This window comes from Colobus angolensis, unplaced genomic scaffold, assembly GCF_000951035.1.
Source record: "Colobus angolensis palliatus isolate OR3802 unplaced genomic scaffold, Cang.pa_1.0 Scaffold6, whole genome shotgun sequence".
In the NCBI taxonomy this organism is placed as follows: Eukaryota; Metazoa; Chordata; class Mammalia; order Primates; family Cercopithecidae; genus Colobus; species Colobus angolensis.
This window is the reverse complement of record NW_012119598.1, coordinates 9,330,586-9,342,958: the sequence shown is the minus strand read 5'-3', so window position 1 is coordinate 9,342,958 and position 12,373 is coordinate 9,330,586. Positions and strand designations below refer to the sequence as shown.

General features: G+C 38.3%; 1 long non-coding RNA gene across 1 annotated transcript in view; it reads right to left on the bottom strand.

Moving 5' to 3' along the window:
- Window positions 1-12,373, bottom strand: part of LOC105526623 — a 359,766-nt gene that overhangs the window by 66,849 nt on the left and 280,544 nt on the right. The window lies entirely within an intron of this gene.

The window sequence follows — 12,373 nt, the reverse complement described above, 5'->3', positions numbered from 1 at the left end:
AATTTCTTGAGTCTACCATTTGATTATAGATGTCCAACTAACTCATTTTATGTGCATATATGCAATTGAAAACATTAATTTAAGAACCAAAATGGAATTGGTAAACAAAATAAAAATGAATTTTATAAGGATCATTAACAATAGTATTACCCTTATCATTACTTCAGTTTAAATAATTCCAACTAAAAAGTACTTAAGACATTTCCAAGATTTATTCTAAAGTGTTTTGGCAATGCAATCTAAGGATATACTCAGTTAATTTTTAAAATAAATTCAAGTATTAATTGCATATTGCTTATGAGGTCCCCCAAAATAATAAATATCATTCAAATTAGCAATGATAAGAAATAAAGTAAATAGCAAACAGAACACTCAAATACTTTCAATACATTAAAATAAATATCGATCATCAGTTAAAAGCATTTAAACATGTTAGATAAATTTTCATTGATAATATTCTTTGTAGCAATAACTCTTCAAATTAAGCAAAAACGTGATCAAACCTCAAAAATGCCAAGAAATGTATTATTTTAGACTTATAATTCATTTTATTATCGGAGTTATACCTGATGTAAATGATGAGTTGATGAGTGCTGACGAGTTGATGGGTGCAGCACACCAACATGGCACAAGCATACACATACATGACAAACCTGCACGTTATGCACATGTACCCTAGAACTTAAAGTATAATAATAATAATAATAATAAAAAGAAATGATAACAGAAAAAAACAAGAATAATTAACAATTCATAAAGTGTAAAGGTACTGAAAGACTATAGCCTAATAACCACAGTAGTTGAGAAGGAAAAGAGGAGACAGTTTTCAGTAAATTCAGTGTGGACCTCGGCCACCACCCTTGCCAAGTGCAATCATCACATACTGGTGATGTGGCACTGAATGTCTTTACCCAAGAGAATCAAGGGAAGAGTTCAATGCCCTGAGCTGCCTCGAAGGCCACTCAGTTCTGTACACTCTAGTCCTATAATCAATACAAATTGATCATCTGATTTTTGTTGATAATAGTGTATACTTCCCCACTGATTTTTGTCTTCCCTTTAAGTTCCTTTTTCCCAGGCATGGCCATGGCTTTAGTTCCCAGGCTGATCTGAACTCATACTCTTTCTCATTCATTTCCTCCTGGTAAAAGGGCTCTCAAAGTGGTGAGATTCATCGTTTCCTTGTACTCTCATCCCAGACTTCTCTGAAGGCAGATAACCAATTCCTAGATTTCCCTCTGTCAGGGAAAAAAGACAACATGCTGCTGTCTCCTTACGTCATGTGAAAGAGAAAGCGAATGCCAGAAAGTTACAAATGAAGTTTCAGGGCAACCTCTATAATGTGTCTGTGACTGGTCTCTATACACATGGATCTGCCCTGCTTCAAGGCCACATAACAAAAAGCAAAAACTCTAGGAAGCTATTAACAAAATAGCATTTTTGGCTGGGCACAGTGGTTCACGCCTGTAATCCCAGCACTTGGGGAGACTGAGGCGGGTGGATCACTTGAGCCCAGGAGTTCAAGACCACCCTAGGCAACACAGGGAAATCCCGTCTCTACCAAAAATACAAAAATTAGTAGTGTTTGGTGGCATGAGACTGTAGTCCCAGCTACTCAGGAGGCTGAGGCAGGAGAACAGCTTGAGCTCGGGAGGTCAAAGCTGCAGTGAACCATGGTCACACCACTGTACTCCAGCCTGAGCAGGAGTGAGACCCTGTCTCAAAACAAACAAACAAACAAAAATTATACATATGGCATTTTCAAAGCTTAAAAATGTGAATTTATCTTAGCAAAGAGAAAAGCCTAAACTTGTTTAGAATAAAACACTAATGTTATACTTTAGCAAGTGGGGCCACTAGAGCTCAGTTACATTTCCTTTGAGTTGATTGTTTTAGAAGCTTAAATTAGGCATAAACTAATTTATAAGTCTTTATAAGGGTGTGACAGTTAATACTGCAAACTTGACTGGACCAAGGGTGCCAAGATATTTGGTCGAATATTATTCCAAGTGCGTCTGTGAAAGTATTTTTGGATGAGATTAATGTTTTAATCAGGAGACCAAGTAAAGCAGATTGTTGCCCTCCTTAATGTAGGTGGGCCTGAACCAATCAGTTGAAGGCCAGAATAAAACAAAAAGGCCAACCCTCTTGCTAGTAAGAGGAACTGCTCCTGCCTGACTGCCATGAGCTGGTACATCAGTCTTTTCCTGCCTTCAGATCCAAACTGAAACATTGGCTCCTTCTGAGTCTCAGGCTGGACAATCTTCAGACTGGAGCTACATCACTGGCTCTCCTGGGTCTCCTGCTTGCTGGCTGCAGATTTTGGGATGTCTGAGCCCCCACAATCATATGAGCCAATTCCTTATAATGAATAAATGAAGGATTAAATAAACAAATAAATAAATAAGTACTATTGGTTCTGTTACTCGGAAGAATCCTGACTAATGCAAGCAGTGTTAGCAATCTTTACTTAACCTTTCTAGACATTCGTTTCCTCATCTATAAAGTAAGGGGTATTGAGTAACTCTGAGCTTCTTTCCAACATAATGTAGTTTTCTAGTTCTATAAATGCCAAGTCAAATGATCCTTTTTATCTCTGGCTTTTGCGGGATGAGAACTTACCTTGCACACCACACTGAGGTGGTGGGTGTTACATGTGTCTGCTTATCTCATATCACAACAAGCTGGGGTGTTATTATTCCTTATTATTATAGGCGAGGACACAGAGACATTCAGCAATTTTCCCAAGATCTCAAAACTTGGACGAGCCAGGGAAAGAAGCCAGACACATTGCCTTAGTAAAGTTAATTAAGCAAACAAATAAAAAAATGAAATGAAAAAACAACTTGAGGAACATATAAGAAAGTGAAAAGTAGTGGAGTTGGGAAGTAACTTCTTGATACTTAACCATAATTCACTAACTCAATCACTCTGAACTTACCTTTCCTCCAGATTAACTTAGGTACTTATCTCTCAAAAGAAGCTTCCAGTTTTAGGATGGTTATGACCTTTTTGTTGCTGTAGTGGTTGTTTTCTGTCACCCAGGCTGGTATGCAGTGGTGCAATCTTGGCTCACTGCAACCTCCGCCTCCCAGTTTCAAGCCATTCTGCTGCCTCAGCCTCCTGGGTAGCTGGGATTATAGGCACCTGCCACCATGCCAGGCTTACTTTTGTATTTTTAGTAGAGATGGGGTTTCACCATGTTGGCCAGGCTGGTCTCAAACTCCTGACCTCAAGTGATCCACCCACCTCAGCCTCCCAAAGCGCTGGGATTACACCTATGACCGTTTTTAATGCCTACTCTACCCCTTCAAGCTCTGACCCCAATCTCACTTGATAAACAGAAACTCTGTTAAAAAGAAGAGGTGAAAGTGACTTCTGGCAATACTTTATTCTCATGTTTCTATTTCTCTTGTCCTGAAAATGTGTCTCCACACCTGGTTAACCAAAGCACTCTTTTAAGTAATGAATTAAAATATATGGGCATGTGCATGCGCATACACAGTATGTGTGTGGAGGCTTGTGTAACATTCTATTCTTCTCCTCTGAAGCACATTGATGAAAATGAGTGTTTTTATAGGTAGTCTTAAATTTTCCTGCACTTAATTGTGTACACAGAATATTTTGAGCAGACTTATCTACTTAATTTTGTTTGACTTAGAGTATTACCAGTGTTCACTATCCTCTGGAATTATTTTGGGAAGTGGAGAGAAAGTAATTTTGTTTGAAAATATGCCTGCACTCATCAACATATATGTAATAATAATGGCTAATATTTGTTGTATAGCAAGCTGTATTGTAATGGTAATACTTATGGTATAACAGGCTCTACGAAGCAAGTACTTTTATTAGTCTCATTCTACAGTTGGGAAAACAAGATCTTAGAGAGGGTTAAGTAATATATATTATATCACGTAAGAGCTGAGATTTAACTAGTCTAGAAATTACACCTAAAATTAAGGGAATGTAGTTTTCAGATAGGTTCAAGAAACAGAATATTACCAACCTTAGGATACACTCATTATGCACCCTATTCTGATTCTTCAATGATTGCATGCTCAGCAAGGATCCTCTAACCTCTTCTCTATGAAATAAAATATTGTGTAAAACAAATGTTTTATGCTACTTATTCTGTGCTTAAAATACACCTGTGTATAATAAGGTGTTCTAGAGGGATACAGGTTTACCAGGTCACTATGATACCAAATCCTGCCACTGCCAAGAGTCTTTAATTGAAGAGACACCCAAACCAGCTTCAACACTGTCCTATTTTCCATGATTTCTTAAAGATTCTAAATAGAATCCATTGTTTGATAAGCCATGGGGAATAGTGTGCTTTCAGATTGACTGAGCAATTCTCCCATGAATAATCTAATTTGCTTTTCAGTTTGGAAACCCCCTCACTCACTGCTTCAGACTTTTAAGGGGTTTAGGATAGAAAGGAAAGTGAAGATTAAGTTAAAATCTGAAGCAGCATCAACATTTTGGATATATCAAAGCTTCTACTTATTAGATTTAAACACAATGAATTTCCCAGAAAGGCAAAGGGGAGAGGCTGTAACTTTGCCAGGGGGAACAGGAGTGCCAAGAGAGCTGAGTGGCAGTTTGCTTGGCTCTGTGACAATGATTTTGTTCAAATGCTCCCCACCTTGCTTCCGAGCAGTACAACAGCCTCAGTTCAAACAAAGCACTTACACAGCCTCACCTGTGGGTTGCCAGCACCTCGCAGGGTGGAATCCTGGCTGTCAGACAAAACTCCGACTCAAAGTTCATTTCATAAATGCTTCCAAGTCAAAAAGCCATTTTTACTGGGCTGGTTTCAAGCATATCGCTGCCAAGACTTAAATTTCCCATCTCACACTGCCATCTACTGTCTAAGGCCCAGTGCTCTTAAAAAAAAAAAAAGAAGAAGAAGAAGAAGAAGGCATGATACACCGAGCTTTCCAGGAGTCCATTATTCGTGGACGCTCTTTCTTGAGTCCCTCTTGAATGGTAATCAAGTCTGATTGCTTTTATGTTCACCAATAACGCTATACTCAGAGTCATATAAAATGCATGTGGACCAAAACCACAAGCACTTGTGTATGTGACCTCACGTGAGAAAAAAAAAAATTATAGTCTGTTTTAAAAGAATTAGAACCACCATTACTTAGTATCCAGGGGAAATAGACCCAAAAGATCATGACGGAGAGTCATTGCCTCATTGTTTTAATTGTAGAAAAACAAAGCTGTCTCGACTTCATAGACATTAATGTAGCCCGCCAGCTCTCACCCTGCTAGACCTTGGCAGCTAACAAGAAGCGTGAGAAATGAACAGTCAGGACTAGACAATGTCAGGATGCCTATCCAAGTCCAAAGACACCTTCAATCATGGCAGACCACTGATCCACTGCGGGCCATTTCCTCCTTCCACCACTGGTGAGAGCATTTCCCCAAGACCAGGCTCTTTCACTTTGAGATAAATTGGCCCAAAACCCAATGCATCACTCTCTCCTTCACAGAGGGAGGGAATTCCCAGTCATCACTGCCACAATAAAAAAAAAAAAAGCATTTTTCTGATATAACTGTATTAATCATTTATCATATTTATCATGCACCTTTATTTAGTTATTGTCATTTTGGGTTTTTTTTTTTTTCTTTTGAGATGGAGTCTTGCTCTGTCACCCAGGCTGGAGTGTGATGGCGCAATCTCCGCCTCACTGCAAGCTCTGCCTCCCGCGTTCAGCCATTCTCCCGCCTCAGCCTCCCGAGTAGCTGGGACTACAGGCGCCCGCCACCACGCCCGGCTAATCTTTGTGTTTTTGGTAGAGACGGGGTTCCGTTGTTTTGTTTTTTAAAGGGGCAACAGGAAATCATAAACATGTCTTGTATTAGGAGTCCAAAGAGCTAGTCTTCATCACGACTTTGGCACTTAGCATAAGGATGCATGACCTTGTATAAGGCACTTGATGTCTGCAAACCTCAGCCTCTGCTTCTCTATTTGAAAATGGGGATCATAATTATTTCCCTTCCTGCCTTATAGGTTGAAAGAATATAATATAAGTAAGCTATACAACTTGAAATGTGCTAAGAGGATGTATCTTAAGTATTCTCACCACCTCCTCATCAAAAAAAGGAAGAAAGAAAGAAAACTATCTGAGGTAATGGATATATTATGAGCTTCATTATGGTGATTATACATATATCTGTCAAATCATGAAATTGCACATCTCAAATATTTACAGTTTTTAATTGTCAGATAACTCAATTTTAATTTTAAAAACTTACAAAAAAGTTATACAGAAAGGTATGATCATTGATATTAACACTGTAACTTAACTCTGCATGTGTATTTTTCCATTTAATTTAAGTGTCACTTCCAATTGCACCTAGAATCTAAAGCTGCATCTTTCATGCAGTTGGCATTTCTGAAACATTTGTTGAATGACAGATTGATAGATTGATGGTCTCTGGAATTTCCTAGGAAATTCCACCTAGCTACATGGAAGCACTTATGTTCTCCAGAGAGCATTTACATTAATTTTCCAACTTTAAATAACATCCTGATAAATAGAAAAGCGCTCACACAGGGCAAAGCAAGATGTTTTTAATTGAAGCCCTTGTGGTACTTTTACTATTTTAATTTTCAAAAAGCATTTGCACTGCTATCAAATGTGTTTTTAAGAAGGTGTACAAAATAGAACAAACAATAAAATAAATTTATTTGCTTTATGTTGGAAAATAACAAGACTTTCCTCTCTGGAAAACCACAATTGAGCAATAAGAAAAAAGTCAGAATTTCCAGAGTAGTGAAACTAAGATTTTTAGGCCACCCAGTACAAAGCAAACCATTTTTAAAACCTTAAAAATAGCTCATTAATATATTTGTGAAAGAACACCGCATACTAAAGAAAAATAGCTGTGTGCTTGGGTGCAGTGTGTGTGTATCTGTGTATGTGTATGTGTGTAAGTATATGTAGGTGCCGTATATTTCAGGAAATAAGGATCTATGTTGATGTATGTAGATTCATTTGTTTCCATTTTGATTATAGTCACATATTTTCAAGATACTATGCATTAAAGTTAAAGTCAATAGCCATGAAATTGACAGAGTAAAAGAATGGCCTTTAATATGTTCAGACTGATGTCTCTGACTTATCACCACCATGCTTCTTGCTGAAAATATATACTAAATTCATTCCTACTGCTTTCCCTTTAAACTAGTGAATTCTACTTTCCTTACCATTAATTAAGTCTATATACCATATAATTTAAGTAGGTTCATCTATGAGACTTTGGAGACACAAAATAGAGGAAAACCACAGGAAGCCAGGAGAAGGTCAGAACAATGCTTGGAGGATTATTCTGGCACAGGCTTTCCCTAAAGGGGTCAGCTAGTGATCTAAGAAAGCACCACTGTGAGCTATGCAGCTGCGGGACTGAATCCTGCACCTCAGAACTACAACTGTGTTAGTTTTTACTCTGGACTTGGTAGTACTTTCAAATGGCGGAAGTCTGCACTGGGGAAGGGGGTAGAGCAGTTTCTGTACCAGGCGTCCCTCACATGACAGTGTGGGCCTTGGAATCCCAGGGAGGCTTGTTAAAACACAGGTTTCGGGAGTCTCTGCCTCAGTAGGCCTGGGGAGGAGCCTAGTATTTGCATTTCAAGCAGCTTCCCAGGTGATTTTTCCCAGGCTAATCTTCTTATATTTCTCTGTCTTCTTTTTGAAAGAAAAGATAATCTGTCTTTTATTTCTAAGGCACCACTATATGGCCTAATATCCACTGGCACATACTAGGAGCTCAATAAAAGTTTGTAGAATAAATGAATGTTTGAGTAAATTTAAGTGCATAAAAATATAAATCAATGATGTAATCAACTAAAGTTCTACACATGCTGGAAAAATAAATATAGATGTATACTGGAGGAAGTTCCAAACATCTTTGTGTACCTACTATGTGTCGGGTGCTGTGCTAAAGAGCTAGGTATATGATGGTAAAAAAAAACAAAAAAAACCAGATTCAATTTGGATCATCATGTTGTTTGTAGTCAAGCGGAGAAGATAAACCGCTCTGCATCACTTAGCAAAAGGGATATGTTCTGAAAAATGTGTCCTTAGGGATTTTTGTCATTGTGGGAGCATCATAGAGTATATTTACACAAGCCCAGATGGTGTAGACTACTACATACCTAGGCTATGTGATAGAGCCTGTTGCTATTGGGTTAGGAATCTGAACAGCATGTTACTGTGCTGAATACTGTAGACAATTGTAACACAAAGATAAGAATTTGCATATTTAAGCATAGAAAAGGTGTAGTGAAAATCTATACCTTTCACACTTACAAAAGATTTTTAAATGGTACATCTGTATAGAACACTTCCCACGAATGGAGCTTACAGGACGGAAGTTGCTCTGGGTGAGTCAGCGTGTGAGTGGTGAGTGAACGTGAAGGTCTAGGACCTTACTGTATGCTACTGTAGACTTTACAAACACTGTACATTTAGGCTACACTAAGCTTATTTTTAAATATTTTTATTTCCTCAATAATAAATTAACCTTAGCTTACTGTAGCCTCTTTGTGCACTTTTTAATTTTTTAAACTTTTAGACTCTTTCGTAATAATACTTAGCTTACAACACAAATGCATTGTGTAGCTTTACAAAAAAATATTTTCTCTTTATATCCTTACTCCATAAATTTTTTTCTATTTTTGATTAATTTTTTTTTTTACTTCTTAAATATTTTTGTTAGTTAAAAATGAAGACAAAGCCACACATCAGCCTAGGCCTACACAGGGTCAGGATCATCAAGATGTCAGTCACCGCATGCTCTCACTTGTAAGTGGGAGTTAAACAATGAGAATAGATGGACACAGGGAAGGGAACGTCACACCCCGAGGCCTGTTGCAGGGTGGGGGCCAAAGGGAGGGAGATTAGGACAAATACCTAATGCATGTGTGGCCTAAAACCTAGATGATGTGTTGATAGGTGCAGCAAACCACCATGGCACATGTATACTTATGCAACAAGCTACACGTTCTGCACATGTATCCCAGAACTTAAAGTAAAAGAAAAAACAAAAAGATGCCACTAGGCAGTAGGAAATTTTCATGTATCCAGGAACTTAAAGTAAAAGAAAAAAGGAAAACAAAGATGTCACTAGGCAATAGGAAGTTTTCAGCTTCATTATAGTGTGATGGAACTACGGTCATACCTGCAGTTCATCGTTGGCTAAAACATTGTCAGGTAGTGCACAATTGTATGTTAAAGACATAATTACCAATGTCTAAAATAGATTGTGAGAGAGAAGCACACGGTGCATGGAAACGCAGGCATGCTGCAGTGGTATGGGCAACTGTGGAAAATTTCTTTGAGCTCTGAACAGTAAGTGAGAATTACTCAGATTTAAGTTGTAAAGATGTGAATATGAAAATGGAAATTCACTTCTACATGAAATATTTGAATATATTGTATAAATCATGTTGATAGTGGATTTGGACCCTGCAGCAAGAAGACCACCTGTTCTTTCAAATGTTTTCAGGCCAATAAATATCACTGGTCCATAAGAATTCTGGATTTTTGTTGGTTTTATAAAAATTAAAACAATATAGAAAGAAGTAATCCAAGTTTTTGGTGAGTTACTATAGAGAGAAAAGGAATAACAGTGAAAAGAGTAGTAACATGTTTGTTGTAACTGGCATTTATCATCTCAAATCTTATTAAAGCATAGATTACCTCAAATGCCCTAATTATATGTTCAGAATGAGCTATATCTCTTGTTAAGAGTATCAGAGTAAAATAAAAGCATAATGAGTTTAATTCTATCATCACTTTGGCTCTTGCTGGTATAACTTAAAAGTTTATTTAGAACTGAGAAAATGCTACTTCCAGGGAACATTTTTCAGAAAAAAAAAAAAAGATATAATAAAAGTAATCATGTGACAGTCCTCCATAAAAAGAACTTCACTTACTGTAAAAAGAAAATTTTCAGCTAATATTGGCTTACACTTTTTAAATCATGCAATTCACACAAATTTATTCTCTGGACAGCTGGATGTTCCATTGTTTCCAAATGAAAACAGTAGATTGTTTGCACCTGGTTAACTCAAAGGCCATTAAAAATAAGAAAAACATAAATTTGGAATTTTAAAATTACTATATGTATTTCTGCTTATATATCTTCTCAGAATTTTAGCAATATTCCCACAACCCACTGTATAAAAATAAACTAAAATAGTTTAAGACTTCTCTGTGGAATTACATGAGCAGGAATAAATTTCAGACTCCAATTACTTGAAGGAGCAATCATCGAACACCTGTTGGAACATGGCACGTGGTTATGCACTGGGGGATTGCGGTCGCATTTAGGTTGCAGCCAAAAGTACACGAAGACATCGAAAGTAAGAAAGAGCACGATGTACTCAGGAAATTAGTGTGGCCTCAAAACAAGGTTGATGTGGGTAGGAAGTGGTTGTTGACTGAAGAAAATAAGCTGGAGAGGGAAGTAAAGATCAGATCACAAGGCATGTTTTAAGTCATGTATCCTAGCTTGTGTTTTCCCAAGAGTGAAATACAAGACAGGCCTTGGATACAGGTCATTTATTTAAGAATTAGTTTCAGAATGCACAAGCAAGGAAGAGGTAAAAGAGAGATAAGGAAAGAAGATCAAACAAAACAAAGAACAGTGTGTTATTGAGCTGGTCATGACTATTGGCAATGGGCCTCAACCCTACATGCCTACATGGCATCCCTCTGAGGTACCATGTATAGTCGTGGCCTCCAGTGGCCTCAAGGGTCTAAGAAGAATCCCAGTGAAGCCTGGGAGGCTGGGGTGGTGGGAGAGGCTGGCACATCTATCCATGGATGCCATCCTCCATTGTGTGAGAGTTGCCCCAGGGAAGCCACACTGAGCGATGAGCAGCTCCATGGTGTAGAGAAAGTCCTGATATAGAGACAAAGAGAGATCATTGAACTCACATAGGAACACACTGGCTTTTGAGAAACTGCTCCCAACTTCAGACATGCTGATGAACACGAAAGATATGGGGCTAGACTGTGCATTCATAACATCTCCCACTCCATGTGACTGTTTTCATATTACTGGGTTTTAAGCAATGAAGGGACACAATCAGATTGCAATTTGGCAAGTTTAATCTAACTGTAGTGAAGTAAAGAGATTGAAGCTGAGCATAAGAAACAATGACCAGGTTGGGCGTGGTGGCTCATGCTTGTAATCCCAGCACTTTGGGAGAGGGAGGATCACCTGAGGTCAGGAGTTCAAGGCCAGCCTGGTCAACATGGTGAAACCCTGTCTGTACTAAAAATACAAAAAATTAGCTGGGCGTGGTGGTGGGCACCTGTAATGCCAGCTACTTGGGAAGCTGAGGCAGGAGAATTGCTTGAACCCAGGAGGTGGAGGTTGCAGTGAGCTAAGATTGCGCCACTGCACTCCAGCCTGGGCAGCAGAGCAAGATTTCATCTCAAAAAGAAACAAAGAAAGAACGAAAAAGAAACAAAGATCAGTTAGAAAAACAAATACATAACAATGATTCTAGATAGGAAGAAGTAGAGGGATTCATGTGCAATTTTGGAAGCCGAATGGACTGAAGGTAAGTACATTAGGGGGATGATGGATAAGGACAAGTTAAGGATGACACTTAGCTTTCTGGATTCTACAATGGATGACAATGATTCCATTCAGAAATAGGACAAGGGATCAACCGGGTTTCCAAAGTAGAGCAACGAGAAGATATATCCATTCTTATGTCATTTAGTGAATCAACGATAATGTTTTGAGGACCTGCTGATCTAGGAACTACAGATTCAGAAGTGAAAACTACAGACAATATCCATACTCTCCAGAGTTTATATCCATTTGGAATAAAAACAAAGCAAGCAAATAAAAAGATAAATTAATACAACAATTTCATATGTGGACAAGTGATACAAAGACCATAAAAGAGGGGGATGAGATAAAGTGTAATGAGAGTGAGTTGAGCTCCTTTGGAATGAGTGTTCAGGAGAGACCTAATGAAGAGGTGATATCTGAACCAAGACCTGAATAACACAAAGGAATCACAGGAAGAACTAGGAGAAAACTATTCTAGGCAGAGGGAAGAGTGGGGGCCAAGGGCAGGATGAAAGCTGGCACACCCAGGGAGCAGAAGGAGACCATATGGGTGAAGTGTAGTGAAACCAGGTGAGCCTGGCATGAGATGAGAGCAAGAAGGAACCACAGGGGCAGATCATGACAGGAGTAGAGACCATGAAAAGGAGACTGATTTTTATTTCCAGCATTAAAAAAATCATTGGTGGTTTTCTTTTTTTTTTTTTTTATTATTATACTTTAAGTTCTAGGGTACATGTGCATAGCATGCAGGTTTGTTACATAT